At 53.1% G+C, this 5,108-nt stretch overlaps 1 long non-coding RNA gene across 1 annotated transcript; it reads left to right on the top strand.

Moving 5' to 3' along the window:
• The first annotated feature begins 4,338 nt into the window (after positions 1-4,338).
• On the top strand, positions 4,339-4,800 carry LOC139037211 (uncharacterized). Its single transcript, XR_011490072.1, has 2 exons — positions 4,339-4,459; positions 4,538-4,800. It is a non-coding gene; the product is annotated as an uncharacterized lncRNA (long non-coding RNA).
• The last annotated feature ends 308 nt before the right edge of the window (positions 4,801-5,108 follow it).

The following is a 5,108-nucleotide window of genomic DNA, read 5'->3' as shown; positions in this document are numbered from 1 at the left end:
CCCGCCCCCACCCCACCCATTCCCTGGCTCCACCTCTCCAGCCAGCTGTCACCTCGGCCGCCTCCCACTTACTTCCTCGGCTCTGCCTCCAGCCAAGACATTTTATTAATTATTCTGTGACCGGCCAGGCCACTAAGGTGGGTTTTTCACCCGCGATCTTTGAGACACTTGAGCTTTTAAAACCCAGTAGCCCGAGAATTGTGTCCAATTGGTAAGATAGGAAACTGAGGACCAGAGGTGATGTGCAGGGCTGAGACCACCTGGGGCTTCAGGGCAGAGCTGGGAGTATCTCAAACTAGAATCTGCCGCTGAGAACCACATACCCTTCCCCTACCCTCACCCCAAGTGGAAGGAGGCTGGAAAAAGAGCAGTCCAGGCTGGTCTTCACGTAATGTCCTGGAGGAGAAATGCACTACCCTCAGATCCAACAAGGAGACTGGCATCTGCCAAGGGCTGAAACCCTGCCCTCCAAGGCCACCTGCCTCTGCCCGAAGCTCTACTGCCAGAAGGAAGAACACATGTTCCAAGTCCAGGAGACCTAATTCGAATCGAGACTCTACAGCTTACTAACTGAGCCACCTTGGACCGGGTACTTAACCTCTCTGGTCCTCAGTATTCTTGTCTCTAAGGCAAGGATGCTATTACAATAAAACTCAACCCAGAGGACGGTTTTAAGTTTCCATGAGGTCATGCACACAAACTTCCTGATGCAGTGCGTAGCACGGAGAAGGTGACCCGTGACCAGGAAGCATTCTTTTCAAAGATCTCCTGACTCAGGCTCCAGGTGGCCAGGGTGGATGCTCCACCAGTCTCACACCCACTGCCTACTTTACAGAGTCCCAGCATCCAGCTCCTCTTTTTTGTAGCTGGGGGAACCGAGCTTAGAAGAGGGGGGGGGTGCCCTGGGTCCCACAGAGTCTCCTGGTCCCCACGTCCACAGATTTTCTCCCTCAGTTTCCCCGCCACACCCAGCCATCCTGTGAGCCCCAGAGCCTGGAAGGCCAGGAGGGAAAGCTCAAAGGTCTGTATGCAGGCTCCCAGACATCCCTGGGTGCAGAGAGAGAAGCACGGGAGAAGTGAATCCTGCTGCGGAGCCCCTCCTACGTCCCCACCCAAGCCAGCCGCCCCGGAGAGACAGAGCAAGCCAGGGCAGATGCCAGAGGGAGTGGAGCCAGTAGAAGGCCTGGGGACTTGGGGTGCTGGGGCATCCGGATCCCCCACCCAGATCCAGAGCCCCCGATAACTAACCCGGACGGGGCGAGGAGACATGAAGCTTGGGCTATCTGCCAGAGGAATGGGATTAAGGTGAGATTCGGGGGTCCAGTTGCCCAGAGAAATGGGGGATTTCTGTGATGAAGAAAGAAGAGCTTGGATGAAGCCCCGTCTCCACTCCCGGGTCCCCCCTCCCTTCAGGCCTGGAGCACAGCCAGTTCCCTGGCCCGTACCTCCTGTTGACCCCTACTCCCAAGCCCCCCCACCCCCCCCCGGAACTCAGAGGAACAGCATTTGTGTGGCCCTGGCACTGAGAGAAAGAACCTGGGGGTCAGAGATCCGAGTCCAAGTTCTCTTCCCCTGGCTTGACCTCAGACAAGTGTCGGAACCTCTCCGGGCCTCTGGTTCCCCATTTGAACAATGTAAAGGGCAGATCAGATGGTTTCTGAGAAGAGGCGTGAAGGGATTCTGCCCTCACTGTGGCCAGGCTGTGTGACCAGAGCTGGAGGCCTTGCTAAGGATGCAGTGAAAGAGACATCAGAGGTAGGACATCAAATAGAGTGCCCAGGCAGCCCCCCAGGGACAGGACCACACCAAAAGGGGGTGTGGGGGCGAGGGAGACAGGAGAGAAGGCAGCAAGAGTGACTGACTGGCACCGGAGCTGCAGGGAAGGAGAGATGTGAAGGAGAATGCCGAGGTTCCTGGCGTGATGCTGGTGATAACACCCAGGAGGGAACCAGGGCTGGGGAGCCGGCTCTGGTAGGTGGCGTTCAGATTCAAATCTGGACTCGCTGTGTTTGATGCATGTCTGCAGCAAAGCCTGCAGGCAGCTAGAGGGGGGGGCTGGGGGGGGGCGGTGTCCCAGGCAGTCCTCACCCCAGCCCTGGAGAGGCCACAGCTCTTTTACTCCAAAGCCTGTGACCGTCACATCTGGGGGGTTTCCTTAACCCTCACGATGGTGAACGTCCACTCGCTGGGCACGGTCGGCTCTGTGTCCCCAAGGAAGTGTCTTCTGACACACCTCCCCCTCTTTCTGTCCTCTGAGGGCTCTCCAGGGCAGCCTCTGGTCAGAGCAGGCAGCACGCCGGCTCGTGTGGTCCCTTTCTGTCCCTTATTAGGCTGCAGGCATCTTGGTCACACTCATATCCCCAGGGCTAAACACGAGATCTGGAACAGAGAAGGCATCCACCAACACAGGTTTGTGGAATAAAGACATGAATGAGTGAGTGGTTGAATCTGTGAAAAAATATAGACCTTCTGTGAGTGAGTGAAGGTCCAGGGCTAGCCTCAAGGAGGTGACTGCCACCCCATCCATCTGCTGTGACAACAACCGGAAGTATCAGTACTCTGCCTCAGTTTCTCTGACTTTCCCAACTGAGTCCATGGCGGGCACCCTCAACAGCCTCACAGGCCCAGCTCCACCCCAGGCCCTGAGCCCCTCCCAGCTAAGGTGGCAAGGACTTCCTTCCCTATTCCCCACCTTGGCTACGGGGTGGGGTTTCCCTCTGCTTAGCCCCACCCCAGGCTCCACCCCGATCACACACTCTTCCTGGCAACTCTACTGGAAGCCCTAGTAAGGACCTGGATTTTAAAGCTCCTGGAGGGGTCTCACCCCAGATGGGTCCCACTCAGTCTGGAAATCCAGAGCTGACTCTTACCTGAATCACTCAGGACCCAGCTCCACCCCATTCCACCTCCGGAGGTAGCTTCTCAGTCAGGCGGGAAAGCTCTGGAATCAACCCAACATCTCTTCAGATCCCCGTCCCCATTCCGCACAAGCTTTCAGTGTGACCTGAGGCAGCGAACTGCCCTTCCTGGGCCCCAGTTTCCCCATCTGTAAAATGGAGTTCACAGTTCCATTCTTGTAAGAGTTATCATACCTTACAAGACTCTTGCTCCTTGGAAGGAAAAATAAACTTTAGACAGTGTATTAAAAAAGCAGAGATGTCACTTTGCCAACAATAGTCAAATATAGTCAAAGCTATGGTTTTTCCAGTAGTCATGTACGGATGTGAGAGTTGGACCATAAAGAAGGCTGACCCCCAAAGAATTGATGCTTTTGAATTGTGCTGGAGAAGACTCTTGAGAGCCCCTTGTACTGCAAGGAGATCAAACCAGTCAATCCTAAAGAAAGTCAACCCTGAATATTTATTGGAAGGACTGATGCTGAAGCTCCAATACTTTGGCCACCTGATGTGAAGAGCCAACTCATTGGAAAAGACCCTGATGCTGGGAAAGATTGAAGGAAAAGGAGAAGAGGGTGATAGAGCATGAGATGGTTAGATAGCATAGCTGACTCAATGGACATGAATTTGAGTAAACTGTAGGAGACAGTGAAGTACAGGAAAACCTGGTGTCCTGCAGTCCATGAGGTCGCAGAGTCAGACACAATTCAGTAACTGAACAACAAAGTTATTGTGAAGACAAAACGCGATGATGTGCATGATTCTGAGCAATATTATAGGCATGACCAACCTCCAGCAGGAACCAAATGTTAATTCAATACCTACTCTTCCTAACATTCCCTACCTGAGCAGGAGGGTTTCAGGCAAAACTCTCTGCCTCCTCTTTACCTGCTCAGTGCCAGGCTGGGGTTGGGCATTAGTGGTAATAATAATGATTGTTAATATTTCAAGTCTCTCCTTCGGGCCAGGCAGAGTACCACATATTTCACATGTGCTATCCTGTGTCAATTTCCCAACAGCCCTACAAAAAAATGATGACCTTCTTTTTACAGGGAAAGAAACCAAGGCCCAAAAAGCTGACATGGCTTACCCAAGGTTGCACAACTAGTAAGCTGGTTAGGTTTCAAGACCCAATCCCAGCCAGTGTTTGGAGCCAGTTAAAAGGAGACAGAAATTGGATGGCACAGAGTCAGGGGGAGGCTAGGCGGTCCAATTTAAGCAGCAGAGTCCAGCTGAAAAGCTAAGAACTGAGAATCACAAAATGTTTTTACATTCCTCTCATCCAAATTCTCACAGCTGCTCCGAGAGGAAAATAGCATTATCTCCATAATGCAAAAGAGGAAACCGAGATGCAAAGATTTCCCTCAATCGTGTGGTGAGGCAGGCATGCTAACAAGTTTTGGTGTAACGTCTCCTTCATAAGTATAACATCTCCCTAAGATCGATTCTCTACTTGTCCCCATGTTCATAAACAGGAAAACTGACCGCTAAAGGCCACGGACTAGTAGGTGGCAGAACTGGAATCGAAGCCTCCCTGGTCTGTTTGCTGTCAGACTGACAAGGTAACTCCCTGCTGCACCCCATCCCTGGCTCTCTTGGATCCCAAGTCCTGAATCTTTAAAACAAACATCCCCATCCAGGCAGAGGCAGAGCCAAGAAGGCAGCTAAACAAGCAGGAGGTTGGTGAGTGGAGAGTCCTCAGGCTCGTCTGGGGAGTTTCCACTGCAGAGTCCCCTGTCCTACAGACCTCACTTCTAGGCAGCTGGCGCCATCTGATGAGTAATCTTCGAGGATCAGACATCAGCTCCTGGGATCTGGGGGCCCAACCACCTGTGGTGGAAGAGCTGGAGGGGCTGGGAAAGAGCCGTTGTCTTGTGAAGGTACAATAAATGCTCCCGAGGTTGCTGGGCTGCAAAGTGTCAGTCTCTGCATCCCCCCCCTTCTCCATCAGAACTGAAGAAGGAGGAGCAGTTTCCATGATCCCACGTGGTAGTGAAACGCTCTCCTAACTGCTCAGAACCTTCAGTAGCTCTCACTGCCCCAGCCCTCGACCTGGCCGTCAAGTCACAGCTGAGCAGCAGAATATAGAAAGAGCCCTGGAATGGAGGCCCAGAAGGTGCGGTCCCCGGGCAAGTCGCTCTTCTCCCTCCTGGACCCCAGTTTCCCAACTTATTAAGTAACCTTCCCTGGTGGTCCAGTGGTTAAGACTTC

The sequence above is a fragment of the Odocoileus virginianus genome, chromosome 2 (assembly GCF_023699985.2).
Source record: "Odocoileus virginianus isolate 20LAN1187 ecotype Illinois chromosome 2, Ovbor_1.2, whole genome shotgun sequence".
Lineage (NCBI taxonomy): Eukaryota > Metazoa > Chordata > Mammalia > Artiodactyla > Cervidae > Odocoileus > Odocoileus virginianus.
The sequence above is the reverse complement of the archived record's forward strand: the minus strand, read 5'-3'. Positions and strand labels throughout refer to the sequence as shown.